Genomic DNA, 20,095 nt, shown 5'->3' on the forward strand with positions numbered 1-20,095 from the left:
CCACCTGAATGCAGAGTTCCAAAGAAGAGCAAGGAGAGATAAGAAGGCCTTCTTAAGTGAGCCACCAGGGAAGCAACTTATCTAATAAAAGGGATTTCTCAGTGGGATGACTATGCTCTCATTCCCCTCCTATGGACACTGTCATAGTGCCTTCTCCTCTCCCTAGCTAGGGGTCACAGTCTGCTACTCTCAGCGCCCGGGGGAGGGGGCACCCCAGCCTCTCCAATGAGAAGCCACAAACCCGAGAACCACGTGTGTTTCCCTGAGGATGTGATTGTACAAATCATGCACTCACCTTTAATCATTACCTCACACCCTGCATTCGCCGAGAGACACACGGAGGACCGAGGAGACCATGGACCCTGCCACTTGGCCCCACCTCTGCAGTCACCCACATTCAGTGGATGGGCGGACGGATGACCAGCCCTGTAGGACAGGGCTGAGAATAGCCTTCACAATGCCCAGCTCCTCATCATGCCTTCTGGCGGCCCCAAGGCAGCTTCTGGTTCAGGCCAGTGACATCAGAGGACATGACTGAGACACAGTCTCTGCGATACCCAGCTCCACCCTTGCACCGTCCCTCAGCCCCAAAGCAGCTTCTGGTTCAGCCCAGTGATGTCACAGGACGCAAATGAGGAGCAGCCTTCACAATGCCAAGCTCCTCAGTTCTCTGTCTATCAGCCCCTAAATGACTTCTGGTTCAGGTGGGTAACGTCACAGCACGTGACTGAGACGCAGCCTCCTTGATGCCCAGCTCCACACACACACACCGTCTGTCAGCCTGAAGCAGCTTCCAGTTCAACTTGATGATGGTCGCCAACAAACCCATTGGCCCAGATGAAGTGGCCTGCAATGGTGTTGGTACAGCCAGCAGCTGAACCTGGGTGCTGGCCCCCCACCCATGCACATAGATAGGGGAGCCCCCACTGGGCCAGCTTCTCCACTGACCAGGTGGATGCAAACAAACTCCAGGTTCTCTGTGAGGTTGATGCCAGCCATGAACAGCCTACCTGGGACAAGAGAGGGGCTGCTGTTCATGGTGCCGGCTGTGGGGTCAGCCACCCACATGTGCAGTCACTAACTCACAGAGTCATGTGGCCAACCAAACCATGTGGTCACCGACTCACATGGTCACCCACCCACAGAGTCACTGCCCCATGCGGTGATCCCTCCACGTGGCCACCAACCCACGTGGTCACCCACTTATGGGGTCACTAACCTGCGAGGTCATATGGTCACCTGTCCACATGATTACCCACTCACACCATCACCTACCCACGTGGTCACCCACTTAACTGGTCAGCAACTCACATGGTAACCCACCCTGCAGTCAACAACTCAAACTGGTCACCCACCCACATGGTCTCCCACCCTTGTGACCAGTAACCCATGGGGTCACCCACCCACTCAGTCATCCACCCCGTGACCCCTAACCCATGGGGTCACCTGACCACGCAGTCACCAAGCTGTGCCAACACCCACCCAGACTCTGGCCTCTGCAGCAATCAGAGATTCAGATGTTTCTGGCCTCTGCAGCAATCAGAGATTCAGATGTCCAACAGAGACCAAAGTTCAAACAACAGGGGCTCACAGGGGTATTGACTCATGAATTTCTCCTGTTACAGAGGGCAGGTGGGCTAGACAGTGACCCCGAAGATGTCCACGTCCTGGCCCCGTGTGGTGGATACAATAATGTCCGCACAGATGTTCACATCCTGTCTACATCCTGACCCCCTGTGGTAGGCACAGTAACATCCCCAAGGATGTCCACGCCCTGTTTCCCATGTGGTGAACAGAATAACGTCCCCTAATACATCCTGTTCCATTTCTCCACTTGAACCCAAAGCCAGCCCCATGTGTTAGCACATGCATGTGACCAGGTGTCCTGGTGTGAAGGCAGCACTCACCTGGGTGGCTGCAGCTCTTCATGCACTCCAGGCAGTGGACGAAGTCTTGGGGCTCCACCTGGTTCCCCCACCAGTAGGGGATACTGGGCCACAGTTCTGCATGCTGACTCATGGATGTCTTGTCCTTGTATGACAGGATGACCTGCTGGCCCTGGGACCACAGCTGGTGCAGAGTTGGCACCTTCTGGGTGAGAATCACCCAGGTCCCCATGAGATGTGTGCACAGGGGTTATTGGGGTGCCTTGTGACACAATGTGTCAGTTATTGGGGGTGTACGAGGAGCTACAGTGATGTATGGATTATTAGGGTGTCTATAAGCAGTGATGTATGGATGTGAGAGTTGGACTGTGAAGAAGGCTGAGCACTGAACAATTGATGCTTTTGAACTGTGGTGTTGGAGAAGACTCTTGAGAGTCCCTTGGACTGCAAGGAGATCCAACCAGTCCATCCTGAAGGAGATCAGCCCTGGGATTTCTTTGGAAGGAATGATGCTAAAGCTGAAACTCCTGTACTTTGGCCAACTCATATGAAGAGTTGACTCATTGGAAAAGACTTTGATGCTGGGAGAGATTGGGGGCAGGAGAAGGGGACGGCAGAGGATGAGATGGCTGGGTGGCATCACTGACTCAATGGACGTGAATCTGAGTTAACTCCTGGATTTGGTGATGGACAGAGAGGCCTGGTGTGCTGCGATTTATGGGGTCGCAGAATCGGACATGACTGAGCGACTGAACTGAACTGAAGCAGTGATGGGCTGGTTCTTGGGTTCTCTGTGAGAAGACACAGTCAAGGGTGGGTTATAGGCATGTCTGAGTAGAGGCACTAGTGGGTAGATTACTTGGGTGTCTTGAGCAGTTATGGGTCAATTACTGGGGTGCCTGAGTGGAAACAGAGGTGAGTGGATTATTGGGGTTTCTGATAAGAAATGTCAGGAGGAGTACTGGGGCATCTTGAGGTGTGATTGATGGATTTGGGGGGTATCTGAATAGAGACTTGGCAGGATGGATTATTGGGGGTGCCTGTGACCAGTGATGGGCTGTTTATTGGGGTATTTGAGTGGAGACAGTGGTGGGTGGATTACTGGGGTTCTGTGAGCAGCATCACCTGGTGCCTGAATCACCCTCACACAGCGAGTGGATAGTCTGATTACAGTGAAGCCTAGTGCTCCCACTGCCCCTGCTACCAAGAGCATGGGGAGCCTGTGGCCCCTGCTCACCCCACGGGGACACAGCATGTCCCCCAAAATATTCTCGATACAGCCCATCAGGTACTCGTGCAGGTCCTCCATCATGCCCTTGAAGTTCCTGCACACCAGGATAACCACCTCCTGGGGATGGTTCTTCAGCCACTCCAAGATCTCTGTAAGGGCTTTCTGGGTGGGGGTGGAGGAGAAGGGCCTTGTAGTGAGAGACAGAGGTTCATGCGTGGGGACTTCCCCCAGCACAGCCACTCTACAGACGGGTTGGGGGGTCCTGACACACAAAGACATAAAGCATGGCGCCTGCTCCCAAGGGACCCAGCCTCTTCTGAGTGGCAGTGGGGAGCCGTGGCATTGCTCTTTTGTGTGTGTGTGTGTTTGCATTTGTGTGTGTATGTACACGCTCCTGTAGGTAAAGGTGCACACACAGGTGTGCATATGTTCAGGGTCTGTGTGTGCATGGATATGCATGTGTGTGTGTGTGTGTGCACAGCAGCAGAGAGCAGTACTTTTAATATTGTGTGAAGTCTGTACTCCAGGGAGCATGTGAGGCCAGCAGGGTACATGCACACTGAGGCCCAGGACGGAACCTCCAGACCCCAAGGGTCATTAGGTTCTTTGGTGGGGGCACAGGGGGCTGAGGTCAGAGTGGAACATTAAGTGACTTGGCCATTGGCTGAGAGAATGGACTGGACACCCCAAAACTGGGCACAGGAAAAGACGTGTCAGGGACCTGATATAGCCAAATTCTGGGAGACACGCCAGAGGCCAGGGGTATAGGTGTGAGTTCAGAAATGCACGTTGGTAGGGAATTCTGAGTGACTGATGCCATAGGTCAGCCCTCTCCTACCTGGAGTGGATGTGTGTCTGTCTCCTTAGAGATCAGTGTCTTCTGATGGAAGTGGACCTGTGTTGTCCCCTTAAAGGTCAGCCTCTTCTGCCTGGAGTGACCGTGTGTCCATCTGAGTGGACGTGTGTCTGTCTGAGTGGATGTGTGTCCATCCCCTTAGAGGTCAGCATCTTCTAATGGAAGTGGACCTGTGTTCTCCCCTTAGATGTCAGCCTCTCCTGCCTGGAGTGGTCATATGTCCATCTGAGTGATGTGTGCCCATACCCTCAGAGGCCCTCCCCCTCCTTCCTGGACCAGACGTGGGTGTCCCTAGCTGGCAGACCCCCCCATCCATACCCCCTGCCCCCACCCCCACCTCCATGAGGGCCATCATGTACACCATATGACCAGAGTGCAGGTTCCTCTCAGTGCCCTCCTCCATGTGTGCCATCCATAGGTCCTCCCACCAACATCCAGCTGCTTCATGATGCTCAGCACCTGCACACAGAGGTTGGTCACCTGTACTGGGCACAGAGGGCGCCCCCCCCTCCAGGGGCTGGGCATGCACTGAGGACACCCAATTGAGGGCCACATTGTCCAATGTGAAATCAACAGTGTTGGTGCTGCCGGGGTTGAGGCCCTGCTTCTGGGAACAGGGTCTCCAGGGTCACTGGTCACATGGAGCACAGAGCCCAGGTCCAGATTGTGGTCTTGGGGGGGTGGTGTTCCTGCAGAGTCCAGCCTCACCCTCCTCTCAGGCAGTCTCTGGGTGGAAGCTCCCTGTGGGTTCAACAGCCCAGGCTCCATGACACCCAAACTGGACCCTCGGACATGACACACAAGACCCACAGAGGTCTGTGCCCACTCCCACAAACAGCACTAGTAAAGGCAAGAAGGAATCAAGGGGAGAGAATGAAGGGAAGAAACATCTGTCCAACACACAAACAAGATAGGAAAAAACAAAAATAACTTTAACATAAATTGAAAAGTGAAAGTTGCTCAGCTGTTTCCAACTATTTTTCGATCCGATGGACTATAGCCCACCAGACCCCTCTGTCCATGGAATTATCCAGGCAAGATTACTGGAGTCGGTTGCCATTCCCTTCTCCAGATCTTCCCAACCCAAGAATGGAACCCACATCACCCTCATTGCAAGCAGATTCTTTATCAACTGAGCCACCAGTGAAGTCCTAATATAAACTCATAGCAGAAAATGTATTGTGTCCTCTACAAGGAGTCATAATGGAAAAAGAAAAAAGAACATAAGGATTAAAAAAATGGGAAAGAAAATAATAGATTCTATCCAAAATAAAAGAGAAAGCAAAAACTAATATTAACATAAACCAGTAGCAGAAAATGGTACTGTGTTCTCTACACAGAGTCATAATGGAAAAAGAAAAATATACATATAGGGATAAAAAGTGGAAAAGAAAGTCACACACACCCCCATCCAAATTAAAAGAAAAGGCAAAAATTCATATGAATATTCTCAGATACACACAGGTACTTGCCATCGACCTCTACAAGGCTTAAATGAAGTTCTGCTGCAGCCATTGATCTTCAACACCCCCTGAAAGACCACCACCCAACCCCCCCACCCTACACACTCCCCGATCTCTTTGGCAGCCATACACTTGAGACCAAGGCACCAAGGCCCCCCAGGATGGAGGGACCTTGCCCTGCAGGGATGAAGAACAGAGGGACCAAGCACCAGGGGACCTTCAGGGCAGAGGGACCCCAGTCCTGCAGGAATCCAGGGCTTTGGTGGACCCCCTCCTGCTTGCTCCCTCCTCTGGGTGTGAGCTCATAAGGCCAGGCTGCAGGCACATGATGCAAGCAGGAATGCAGTTTGTCCACATTCCAGCCCTGGCTCTCTGCCAGTCAGATCCCCTGAGGAGGATTCCAGCAACCTGGAACCTCCCAGGAGGAAGCAATTACACAAGGCAAGAGCTGTGCTTGACAGCCTCTTATCCTCTTGGGAGGACCAACCTGGGAGCAGAAAAACCAGGAATATGAGTGCCCTTCAAGTGTGGGTACAGGAAGGCAGGGGCCATCTGTCCCCTCTAGGTGGGCCCCTGCTCCTGTGGACACCTAGGCCCAGGAGAGTTTTCTGCCCCATCTGGCATCCATCCCCTAGCTAATGTGTGTGCCAGTGACAGGACTGCTGTCAATTGGGTGCCCCCTCCCCACAGACAGGGACCCCACCATTGACTCCTCTCCATCCTCCACAATGACTGCCTCCCACCCTGGCTTCTCTCCACCCCATAAAACCCCTATCCACCCTGGAGAAGCTCTACAGGGGAGGGATGTGAATGCATGCCTGTGTTTTCAGTCTCTTCAGTCATCTCCACTCTCTGTGACCCCATGGACTTAGCCTTCCAGGCTCCTATGTCCATGGGATTTCCCAGGTGAGAATACTACAGTGGGGTACCATTTTTTCCTCCATGGGATCTTCCCAGCCCAGGGATCAAACCCAGGGCCCCTGCATTGCAGGCTGATTCTTTACCGTCTGAACCACCAAGAAAGTCTCCCTATAGGGGGTGCCTGGGTGCAAACGCAAACCCACCTCAGAGGACACCTCAACACAGCTATTGCTTATCTGGGACCAGGAAGGAGCTCTGGTATCAGCTCAGCTGCACAAAGGGCAGAACCTAGCTTCCCCCTTCCCCTCCCAGCTCCCCTAGCCTCTGTGACTTTAGACGATGATGCTGTTGGTCCATGGGTCCCTGATTTGGCTTCAGGCTGGTTCCACAGTAAAGCTGTGTCCTTTCCTACCTTTCTGGGAGGCTCTCTGGGTGGGAAAGATCTCCTGGAGGAGGGCATTTCAACCCACTCCAGTATTCTTGCCTGCAGAATCCCATGGACAGAGAAGCCTGGTGGACTTCAGTCCATGGGGTTGCAATGAGTCAGACATGATTGAGTGACTGAACAACAATTCTGGTTTACAGCAGGTTTGTTCTCAATCCCATTTCCCCAACAGGGATAAGGCCACCGCCCCATGTGGGTGACACTAGCGGCTGGAACTGGGTCCAGGGCCTGGGCGTGCCTACAGACCCTCCCTGGGTGGTGGACCACTTGAGCACCATGGGCAGTGTGACACATGGCAGTACTTTGCCCAGAAGCTGCAGCAGCCTCGACTCCTTGTGAGAGACTTCTTGTGACTTCTTGTTCAGGCAGTATGTCATCGTGCCGTGGCTCCCTGCAGGCAAACCAGGCGGGGGACACATCACCCCCTGAGCCTGTCCTCTGTGCCCACAAGCTGCCCTAAGGATGCACAGCTATAGCGCCTCGGGGCATGGGGGAGTCCTAAAAGTCATATCCACTGAGTCCTGGGAACTGAATCTTGTCTCAAAATGGGGTCTCTGCAGATGTGAGAAAGTGAAAATCAATTTATTTAAGGAATCTCGTTTTTGGACAGGAAACACTTTTGATTTTATGGTTTGTTGTTTCCCAGGTGGTGCTCGTGGCTGCTTGCCAAAGCAGGAGGCACAAAAGATGCAGGGGTGATCCCTGGGTTGGGAAGATCCCCTGGGAAGAGAATGACAACCGACTTCATTATTCTTGCCTGGAGGGTCCCATGGACAGAGGAGCCTGGCAGGTACAGTCCATGGAGTTGCAAAGAGTCAGACATGACTGAGCACAGACAGACCCTCTCTAGTTACAAGTACTTTGAAGTTACTCATAGTATTTTCAGGTGCTTTATGATGCCAGTTTTGTGGTCATTTATTTATGGTCATTTATATGTGGTTTCACTTATTCTTTTTCCTTTTAAATCTGTGTCACCTGTTTTAGAGACAGTGTGGAGAGGTTCACACTTTAACAGTCACCTGGGGACAATCGAGAAATCTTACCCTTCCATCTCTGAACATAGGTTTGGACTAGCTTTGTTTCTCTCTCTCTCTCTCTCTCTCTCTCTCTCTCTCTCTCTCTCTCTCTCTCTCTTTCTCTTTTTCTTATTTATTCTCAGGGTCAAGGGATGGGAAGGAGGATTTACAAGTTCATAATATAATTTGATTTGATGATTTTACGGAATAGTGGATGGATGGGTGGATGATGGGTGGGTGGATTTATGGATGGATGGGTGGGTGGATGAGTGGGTGGTTAGATGGATGGGTGAGTGGATGGGTGGGTGTGTGGGTGGATGGATGGATGGGTGGGTCAGCAGCGTGTGGTCCATCCACACAGTGGTGTATGACTCATCATGAAAAGGAGTGAAGTTCTGACACAGCCTACATCATGGATAGACCTTGAACACGATGGTCAGTGAGAGAAGCAGACACAGAAAAATACATTTTATGTGTTTATTTAAAAGAAATGTCCAGAACAGGAAAATTTACAAAGACAGAAACAGATGAGTGGTGCCCAGGCTTGGGGGAGTGGTATCATGAGTTATTATGTAAGGGGTACAGGAAGGAGAGAGATCAAGGGCCCCTCTGTGGATGGAGGAGGCCTGAAGACTTGGAAGCCTCCTCCTTGTTGGGCCCCCAGAGCCTTCCCCATGGGGAAGCACCAGGAAGGGCTGCGAGACTGGGTCCATGGTTCCCTGTCTGTTCCACACCCTCAAGGGAAGGGCCATGTAGGGGCCCCTCCTCCCAGGGTGGGGGGTGGCCGTCATAGAACCCCACAGCTGTTGAGAGGGTGAGAAAGAGTCTAAAGCTGCCTTCCATAGAAAACAGCACTTCCTGTTTGTCCAACTGTCCATGTACACTCCCAGCAGGCAGTGCCCAGGGTCACAGAGCCAGGGCAGGGCCCAGTGTCTGCAGGGCCAGAGGAATGCTGGTGGAGAATGGGGCACGTTTGCACCTTGATGAGGTGAGCAGAGTGCTGTCTGGCAGGGACACTTCCCTCCCAGGCCACGGCATCTGGTGGCCACCGTTCTGATGGCCTGAGCACAGCAGTGTCACCTTGGAAGTGCCTGCCTTCCTGGTCACCACCGGGCATCCCCAAGTCGAGATGCCTGCCCATGGCTGAGCTTTGCAGCACTTTTTGCAACCAAACTGGCTGGAGTCAGAGGTTCCTCATTTTAATTAGATAGTTCTGGTATGACTTACTGAGTTGTTTGGGGGCAGGTGGCCCCCTTATACTTTGGGCACTCCAGGCTCAAGTGCAGAAGGTGCTGCACAAGCTGTGATGGAAAACCTGGGTGGAAAGATGAGGGGTCCCCAGGAGTAGGACAGAGTGGCTGAGAAAACACAACCCCTCCCCCTAGGGTAGCTGGCATGTGTCCTGAAGGCAGGCTCTCAGGGGTTCGTGTACCTTCCAGGTTGAATGGGATAAAGTAGACAGACAAGGGAAGGTACTGGTGTGTGTATGTATGTGTGTGCAGTATGTGTGCATGTGTGTTTGGTGTATGTGTGCGTGTGTGTTCAGTGTGAATGCATGTGTGTGTGTGTGTGTATTCAGTGCCCCTGTGTGTGCCTGCATGTGTGCATGTTTGGCATTGAGGATTCCCACACTTGGGCCTGTCTCACAGCCACATCCCCACCAAGCCAAGCCTGCAGGGCCTCACCTGGGATGTAGAGGTGGTGCAGGGGCATGTCCCAGAGCCGAGAACTCAGCACTGATATCCAGTCTGCATTCGCCTTGGTGGCACAGGAAGGAGCCAGGCAAGCTCACCTGCCAGCCCATCGGAGGCTGAGCCTGGGAGATCTGGGGGAGGAAATAGGCATTGCATAATTAAAACAGGACATACAGAAGACTCGGTGCTGGTGGTGTGGAGGCGTGGCTCTGAGAAACGGGAAACTGCGGACTTCTGTCCAAGAGAAATGAGGATGGGGTGGTGGAGAGGGGAGAAGAGCTCTAGAGACAGAGAGACTGAGACAAAAAGGGAAATGGACAGAGACATGAAAAGAAACAGAGTGAGGGGAGAGAGAGACACAGGAAGTGAAGTGAAGGTTTGAGGGGGAGCAAGGGAAGGGGGAGACAGGGACCAACAGACAGACCTCAGCAGCTCAAGTCTGTTCTCCCTGAGGCTAGAGCTGGCGTCCCCCTCCAGAGGGTCCCCCTTCCTCGTGCTGTGCACCAGCCCCTTCCTCTTGGGGCTGAAAGGGGCCCAGTTGAGGCTGTGGGGTCTCCAGGCTCCATCCTAGGGGCAGATGAAGCCCAGGCCCAAGGTCACATCCCCTTCATTCCCCAGAGGCGCTCTCTCCATCTGGTGGGTTTTGCTGCAGTAAAAGTGACTGGATAGCCTCGAAGGATGAAGCGCCCACCTGAGCAGCTAAGAAGCTGGGAATGCCTCCGGTCAGAGTTTGAGTGTCCCTTCTCTCCTGTTATGGGTGGGTGTCCTGGTGGAGCAGGGACAGAGGAGTAAAATCACTATAGAGTCTTTACTGACGTGTGGCCAAGCGTGGCCATCCCATCATGCAAGGAGATGATTTAAAACACAATCACCTGGAGACATGAACCATGACTTCTGAGTGGTGGCTGCAGACTTTCGTCCACCCACCCAGACCCCGATCTCACTCCCAAGCTTCTGTGCCTTGTCTTTCCATGTGGGAGAGGGGACAGAGCCCTGTTCAAAGGTATTGGAGGTGATCTGAGGGTCCAGGAACACCCTCCCTCACCCACATGTCTTGGAAACAGTTTCTGCAAAGACCCATCCCTACAGAGACTCAGATCCAGATCCTCACTTCCCTGACCCAGCCACACAGACCAGTTCCTCACCAGGATCATCAGTCGGGGCTGACCCAGTCATTCCCAGGACCAGTTAGAACATGGGCCTGTGACCCACTGGTTCCACCTGCCCAGGCCCAACTACAGCCACTGTCCCTGCATGGGCAGAAGCCTCCCCTCAGAGCTCCTCCTGAGCCAGGGCCTGTGATCCACATGCCATCAGGACTCCTTTCATGGCAAACACATGCTTGGGCCTTTTTTTGTTTGTTTACTGCTCTCCATGGACTGGGGTTGTCTCTATTCTTAAGGTCCCCTCTCTATAGTAATAGATCCCTTCTGTTGTAATGGTTCCCCTTCTACAGTAATACTCCCCTTCTATTGTTGTACTCTCCCCTCTACAGTAATAGTTCCCCTTCTATAGTAATAGCCCCCTCTAATATAACAGTTGGAGAAAGGCATGGCAACCCACTCCAGTATTCTTGCCTGGAGAATCCCATGGAGAGAGGAGCTTGGCGGGCTCCATCTGGTCAGTCCATGGAATCACAAAGAGTTGGACACGACTGAATGACCAACACTTCTACAGTAACTGTGATCATCTACTGCCATAGTCCCCCCTCAGTAATTATAGTCCTCCTTAATTCTATTACTCCCCTTCTATTGTCATAGCCTCCAATACAGTAATAGTTCCTCTTCCACAGCATTAGTTCCCCTCAATAGTCATAGTAACAGTTTCCCCTATAGGGTAACAGTTCTCTATTAGAGAACTAATAGAGTGATAGTTCTCCTTTATTGTCATAGTCCTCCACCCCATACACTAATATTCCTTTCTCTATTGTCATAGTTCACTTTCTATTGTATAATCCCCCCTCTGTAGTAAAAGTCTCTCCTCTACTGAAATAACCCCTTCTCTAATGCCATAGTCCTACGATATAGTGATAGTCCCCCCTCTATTGTCAAAGTTTCCCTTCTGCAGTAGTACTGTCATAGTCCCCTCTGCGCTATAATAGTCCTCCTTGATTGTAGTAGTCCCCTTAAATTATAATAGTCTGCCTCTAATTACCCCTTCTTGAGTAAACCTTCTCCGTTGCTATAATCTCTGTCTACAGTAAATGTCCCCTTCTACTACCATAGTCCACTCACTATTGTAATAAGTCTGTCTCTGTGGTAATAGTCTCTCATCTAATAATCTCCGTCTATTGTCTATTCCCCTTCCACAGTCAAAGTCCCCCTTCTACTATAACAGCCTTGCCTCTATTGTCATAGTTTCCCCTGTACACTAATAGTCCCCTTCTGCTGTCCCTACTCTATATTAATAGTCCCTTCTCTATCATAGTAGTCCTCACTCTATAGTAATAGTCTTCCTCAATTTCAGTAGTCCTTTCCTATTGTAATAGTCCCTGTCAGCAGTAATAGACCCCTGTTCATTACAATAGTCTCACATAAGGTAATCAGTTCAGCTCAGTTCAGTCGCTCAGTCGTGTCTGACTCTTTGCAACCCCATGAATTGCAGCATGGCAGGCCTCCCTGTCCATCACCAAATCCAGCAGTTCACTCAGATTCAAGTCGATCGAGTCAGTGATGCCATCCAGCCATCTCATCCTCTGTCGTCCCCTTCTCCTCCTGCCCCCAATCCCTCCCAGCATCAGAGTCTTTTCCAATGAGTCAACTGTTTGCATGAGGTGGCCAAAATACTGGAGTTTCAGCTTTAGCATCATTCCTTCCAAAGAAATCCCAGGGTAGATCTCCTTCAGAATGGACTGGTTGGATCTCCTTGCAGTCCAAGGGACTCTCAAGAGTCTTCTCCAACACCACAGTTCAAACTCATCAATTCTTCGGTGCTCAGCCTTCTTCACAGTCCAACTCTCACATTCATATATGACTACTGGAAAAATCATAGCCTTGACTAGATGGACCTTAGTCAGCAAAGTAATGTCTCTGCTTTTGAATATGCTATCTAGGTTGGTCATAACTTTTCTTCCAAGGAGTAAGCGTCTTTTAATTTCATGGCTGCAATCACCATCTGCAGTGATTTTGGAGCCCCCCAAAATAAAGTCTGACACTGTTTCCAGTGTTTCCCCATCTATTTCCCATGAAGTGATGGGACCGGATGCCATGACCTTCATTTTCTGAATGTTGAGCTTTAAGCCAAATTTTTCACTCTCCTCTTTCACTTTCATCAAGAGGCTTTTTAGTTCCTCTTCACTTTCTTCCATAAGGGTGGTGTCATCTGCATATCTGAGGTGATTGATATTTCTCCCGGCAATATCGATTCCAGCTTGTGTTTCTTCCAGTCCAGCATTTCTCATGATGTACTCTGCATATAAGTTAAATAAGCAGGGTGACAATATACAGCCTTGACGTACTCCTTTTCCTATTTGGAACCAGTCTTTTGTTCCATGTCCAGTTCTAACTGTTGCTTCCTGACCTGCATACACATTTCTCAAGAGGCAGGTCAGGTGGTCTGGTATTCCCATCTCTTTCAGAATTTTCCACATTTTGTTGTGATCCACACAGTCAAAGTCTTTGGCATAGTCAAGAAAGCAGAAACAGACGTTTTTCTGGAACTCTCTTGCCTTCTCCATGATCCAGCGGATGTTGGCAATTTGATCTCTGGTTCCTCTGCCTTTTCTCAAACCAGCTTGAACATCAGGAAGTTCACAGTTCACATGTTGCTGTAGCCTGGCTTGGGGAATTTTGAGCATTACTTTACTAGTATGTGAGATGAGTGCAACTGTGTGGTAGTTTGAGCATTCTTTGGCATTGCCTTTCTTTGGATTTGGAATGAAAACTGACCTTTTCCAGTCCTGGGGCCACTGCTGAGATTTCCAAATTTGCTGGAATATTGCGTGCAGCACTTTCACAGCATCATCTTTCAGGATTTGAAATAGCTCCACTGGAATTCCATCACCTCCACTAGCTTTGTTCGTAGTGATGCTTTCTAAGGCCCACTTGACTTCACATTCCAGGATGTCTGGCTCTAGATGAGTGATCACACCATTGTGATTATTTTGGTTGTGAAAATCTTTTTTGTACAGTTCTTCTGTGTATTCTTGCCACCTCTTCTTAATATCTTCTGCTTCTGTTAGGTCCATACCATTTCTGTCCTTTATCGAGCCCATCTTTGCATGAAATGTTCCCTTGGTATCTCTAATTTTCTTGAAGAGATCTCTAGTCTTTTCCATTCTGTTCTTTTCCTCTATTTCTTTGCATTGGTCGCTGAAGAAGGCTTTCTCATCTCTTCTTGCTATTCTTTGGAACTCTGTATTCAGATGCTTATAACTTTCCTTTTTTTCCATTGCTTTTCACTTCTCTTCTTTTCACACCTATTTGTATGGCCTCCCCCGACAGCCATTGTGCTTTTTTGCATTTCATTTCCACGGGGATGATCTTGATCCCTGTCTCCTGTACAATGTCACAAACCTCATTCCATAGTTCATCAGGCACTCTATCTATCAGATCTAGGCCCTTAAATCTATTTCTCACTTCCACTGTATAATCATAAGGGATTTGATTTAGGTCATACCTGAATGGTCTAGCAGTTTTCCCTACTTTCTTCAATTTGAGTCTGAATTTGGTAATAAGGAGTTCATGATCTGAGCCGCAGTCAGCTCCTGGTCTTGTTTTTGTTGACTGTATAGAGCTTCTCCATCTTTGGCTGCAAATAATATAATCAATCTGATTTCAGTGTTGACCATCTGGTGATGTCCATGTATAGAGTCTTCTCTTGTGTTGTTGGAAAAGGGTGTTTGCTATGACCAGTGCATTTTCTTGGCAAAACTCTATTAGTCTTTGCCCTGCTTCATTCCGCATTCCAAGGCCAAATTTGCCTGTTACTCCAGGTGTTTCTTGACTTTCTGCTTTTGCAGTCCAGTCCCCTATATTGAAAAGGACATCTTTTTTGGGTGTTAGTTCTAAAAGGTCTTATAGGTCTTCATAGAACTGGTCAACTGCAGCTTCTTCAGCATTACTGCTTGGGGCATAGACTTGGATTACCATGATATTGAATGGTTTGCCTTGGAGATGAACAGAGATCATTCTTTGGTTTTTTAGATTGCATCCAAGTACTGCATTTTGGACTCTTTTGTTGACCATGATGGGTACTCCATTTCTTCTGAGGGATTCCTCACAACATAAAGAGACATACACACACTGAGAGACAAACACGCACACACACTGAGAGAGAAAGAGATGCACATTGAGAGAGAGAAACACACTGAGAGACACACCCTCATTTAGAGAGACATACACACTGAGAGAGAGACACAAACACAGAGAGACACACACAATGACACATAGAGATACACACACTGAGAGACACACACACATCACACTTAGAGACATACACATACAGAGAGAGAGAGACACACACACACATACTGAGAGAAAGAGAGAGACATCCATACTGCGCGAGAGAAACGCACACTGAGACACACACACGGAGAGAGAGTTAAACACTGAGAGAAAGTCACAAACACTGAGAGACATACACAGAGACACATAGAGGCACACATACTGAGTGACACACACACTGAGAGATATACACATACAGAGAGAGAGACATACACACAGTGACATAAACACACACTGAGAACCAGACACACTCACACTGAGAGAGACACACACAGAGACACACAGAAACACACACACTGAGAAAGGCACACACACACACACACACACACTCACTCAGAGAGAGAGACATCAACACTGAGAGACAGAATCACACACTGAGAGACACACACACAAACTGAGAGTGAAATATACATGAGAGAGACACGCACACTTTGAAAGAGTGAACTCACAACATGCAGAGACACTCACACTGAGAGAGACACACACACACTGAGAGAGAGACATCCACACTGAGAGAAATAGACATCAAGAGAGACACACACACACGGAGAGAGATTTAAACACCGAGAGACACACAAGAGACACATAGAGACACACAAGTGAGACAGACACAATGAGACAGACACACACACACACTGAGACACACACACTGAGAGACACAAACACTGAGAAACACACCCAGTGACACATAAAGTCACACATACAGAGACATACACTCACACTGAGAGACATACACATAAAAGAGACACACACAGAGACATCCACACTGAGAGAAAGAAACACACACTGAGCAACATACATTGCCGGGGTCCAGCCCCGGTGGTCCAGGGTAATTCAAAGCAGGGACAGCATGGCAAGGAAAAACTTATTTATTTAGAAATATAAAGAGAGATTAGGAAGAAATAGTGTAGTAGGAAAATTTAGTAGATAAAAGAGGCTGAATAACTTGGTTTACATGGAGAAATAATAAAACCTCAAGACAAGAGGTTTTCACCATCTACATTAGGCCACCAGCGCCCGTTTGAATAGTGGAGGGTGCCCCACCTTGGGCTCCCTCTCTCATGGCTTCTAAGATGAAGCCAGGGCAAGTAAGTAGACATGGTGAGGCTCCACGCCTCAGACGGGAATTCAGCCAGAAAATAGAGTAAGAAAAGACACGTGGGAACCAGTCTTTCCAGTGACTGGCCCATCCTCTGTTGTCCGGAAAGGCCTTTTATACTTTTGATTGTACATAGAGATCAATGGATAATACAAAATCATGCAGCATCAGCAGCCCTGACTTTTATCGAGACTAGGCTTTTTCTCTGTATACCAAGTTGTATACACAAGTCTTAGGTGATTTACATCATCTTCTGGCCAGAAGGCCAATTAACATTTTATGGCCCTTTTCTGATAAGGGTCTGTCAACCAGAGAACTTATTTGTGTTGTTCTTCCCAAAGTCTGGTGCCACTCTCAGAAAGCACTAAATAAACTTACATTCTTACATAGCAAGGACACAACAATTTATAACAAGGAAAAGGAGTACAGTGATTTATAACAAAGATAAACGTAATTACCTCAAAAGTCTAGTGTTGCTAACATCAAAAGTACTATATTCCTTTTTCTATATCCCAATTACATTGATTAATATCCTTCAGGAGCCTAAAAGATAAAGAATATGGAAGCCTGGCAGCAGTCATTGACTCAACAGTGAAACCCATCACCAATATAATTTTTAGCTCTTTAGGAAAGGCTCTGTATCTTTAAGATGCTTTAAGCTTTGTGCCTCTCATGGTTGGTGGGCTGTAAACAATTCACAAGTTGGAAAAGTTTGGACAGACCAGTCAGGTAAGTTAGAAAGCTATCAGAGGGCTTTAAACGGAGACATTCTTTTTATATGCAGGAGACTGTTAACTGGAGCTCTGAATTAACTCTTTCGGGGATAGCCCCCTGTTATGTCAGAAGAGTATAGTATAGCAGACAGTAAACAGACAGATTTTGGTTTTGGGGTAGATGCTCAGGCAGAGGACCCCTTGAGACCTGACTCGCCTTTCCCGTCTGGTCTCTCTGTATGACCTTGTCATGGGTGGGATCTCCTGTGCTGGCTCCTGGCATCACACACTGAGAGAGACATACACACTGTTGGAGAGTGAACAAATATAATGACACACACACACACACTTTGAGAGAGACACACACACTGAGAGTGAGACACCCGCAATGAGAGATGCCCACACACACATTGAGATAGAGACACACACACAGAGTGAGAGACACACACACACAAAGTCAGAGACAGAAACACATACTGAGACAGAGACACACGCACTGATAGAGAGAGAAACATACAAACTGACAGACAGAAAAATTCACTGAGACAGAGACACAAATATATACACTGAAAGAGAGAGACACACACACACTGAGAGAGATCAACACACACATAGAGTGAGAGAGACACAAACTGAGAGAGCAACACAAACACAGAGATACAAAAAGACACACACACTGAGAGATAAAAAAACCATTGAGAGATACACACACACACTCATAGATTGAGACATACACACTGAGTGAGAGTGACACACATACAATGAGAGACAGAGACACGCACACTGAGATAGGGACACACACACACTAAGAGAGAGACACAAAACCCACTGAGAGAGATACACACACATTGAGAGACACAAACCCAGAGACACTGAGAGAGAAACATATAGAGACACACACAATGAGAGAGACACACACACATGGAGAGAGACACATTTTGAGACAAACACACACTGATAGACACACATTGAGAGAGAGAGAAACATACACACTGAGTAAGAGAAACACACATTGAGAGGCACACACACACAGAGTGACACGAATGCACACACTGAGAGAGAGACACACACACTGAGAGATGCACACACACACTGAGAGTTGCATACACACACACACTGAGAGAGAAACCCACACAAACTGAGAGAGACACACACTAAAATACTGAAACACACATTGAGAGAGAAACAAATATACTGATAGAGACACACACACTTAGACACGCACACACAGTGATAGAGATGCACACACACTGAGAGAGACACAGACACACTTAGAGACACACACACACTGAATGGGATGGAAACACTGAGATAGACACACAAACACACTGAAACACACATATAGAAACTTAGAGAGACACACACACACTCTGAGAGAGAGACACATGAACTGAGAGACACACAGACACATAGAGAGACACACAAAGACACACACACTGAGAGAGATACAAACATAGTGAGAGAGACATACACTTAAATTGACACACACACACTGAGAGACACACACACACACTGAGAGACAGAGACACACACAATGATAGAGAAACACACACATAATGAGAGAAACACACACACATATAGACACACAGAGACACACACATTTAGAGATAGGCACACAAACTTAGTGAGAGACACACACACAACTGAGAGAGATAGAGAGACACACACTGAGAGAGACACACACACCGATAGAGAAACATACACACTGAGAGACAGAAAAACACACTGAAACAGAGACACACATATATACACTGAAAGAGAGAGACACACACTCTTAGAGATACACACATAGTGAGTGAGATAAACACACACAGAGTGAGAGAGACACACACTCTGAGAGACACACACAATGAGAGAGACAAACACACTGAGACACACACACATACTGAGAGAGAGACACAAAAGCACTGAGAGAGACACACACTCACTGAGGGAGGCACACACACCCTGAGAGATAGACAAAAAACGCTGAGAAGCAAACACACAATGAGAGAGAGACACACACACACAGAGGGAGAAACACATGCACAGAGACAAACACACACTGAGAGAGACACACACACACTGACACACATACAGATAGACAGACAAACACACAGTGTGAGAGAGACACACACACTTGACAAATATACGCACACACTGAGAGACACACACTGAGAGGGAAAAACACAGAGACACACACATTCAAAGAGACACACACTGAGAGAGAGAGACACATACACAAACTGAGAGTGTGTGTGTATATCTCTATCACTGTCTTTTTGCCTTTCATTGTGTGTATCTCTCACAGTATGTGTGTGTCTCTCAGTGTGTGTGTCTCTCTCAGTTTGTGTGTCTCTGAGTGTATGTGCATGGGTAGGTCTGTATGTGTGTGTGTCTCAGTGTTTTTATCTCTCTCCCAGTGTTTCCATCCAATTCAGTGGCTGTGTGTGTCTCTCAGTGTGTGTGTTTTTCTCTCATTGTGTATGTTTCTCTCGCAGTGTGTGTGTCTCTCTCTACATTTGTATCTCTCTCTGTATCTCTGTGTGTGTCTCTCAGTGTGTGTGTGTGTTTTTCAATGTGTGTATTTCTCTCTCAGTGTCTTTGAGTGTGTCTCTCAGTGTGTATGTCTCTCAGTGTTTTTGTGTGTGTCACTCTCTCAGCATGTGTGTCTGTGTGTGTGTGTCTGTCTCAGTGTGTGTCTCTCTTAGTGTGTGTGTGTCTCTACCTCAGTGTGTGTCTCTTAGTGTGTGTGTCTCTGTCTCACTGTGTATGTCTGTGTGTGTCTCTATATGTGTATGTGTCTCTCAGTGTGTGTGTCTCTGAGTATGTCTGTGTCTCTCTCAATGTGTATGTGCATGTCTCTCTCAGTGGATGTGTTTGACTCTCATTCTATGCTTCTCTCTCAGTGTTTTTGTGTCTCTCCCACTGTGTGTGTCTCTGTGTGTGTGTCTCTGTCTCAGTTTGTAACTCATTCACAGTGTATGTGTGTTTGTCTATCTCTCATTGTGTGTGTTTGTGTGTCTCTGTATGTGTGTGTCTCTCAGTGTTTGTGTGTCTCTCAGCATGTGAGTGTGTGTCTCTCTCACAATGTGTGTGTCTCTCTGTATGTGTATGTCTCTCAGTGTGTGTGTGTTTCTCTCAGTGTGCATGTGTCTCTTTCAATGTGTGTGTCTCTCTCAGTATGCGTGTCTCTCCCTGAAAGTCTATGTATCTCTCTTAGTGTCTGTGTGTGTTTCTCTTAGGGTGTGTGTGTCTCTGTGTATCTGTCTCTCTCAGTGTGTCTCTCTCTAAGTGTGTGCATCCCTCTCAGTGTGTGAGTGTGTGTCTCTCAGTGTGTTTGTGTCTCTCTCTCTCAGTGTGCTTATGTTTCTATCTCAGTGTGTGTGTATCTCTTTCAGTGTATGT

The 20,095-nt window shown here is 48.3% G+C and overlaps 1 pseudogene; it reads right to left on the reverse strand.

The window, feature by feature from the left end:
* Positions 1-581: 581 nt before the first annotated feature.
* Positions 582-9,562, reverse strand: LOC102170955 (annotated as a pseudogene).
* Positions 9,563-20,095: the final 10,533 nt, after the last annotated feature.

Source organism: Capra hircus, unplaced genomic scaffold, assembly GCF_001704415.2.
Source record: "Capra hircus breed San Clemente unplaced genomic scaffold, ASM170441v1, whole genome shotgun sequence".
In the NCBI taxonomy this organism is placed as follows: domain Eukaryota; kingdom Metazoa; phylum Chordata; class Mammalia; order Artiodactyla; family Bovidae; genus Capra; species Capra hircus.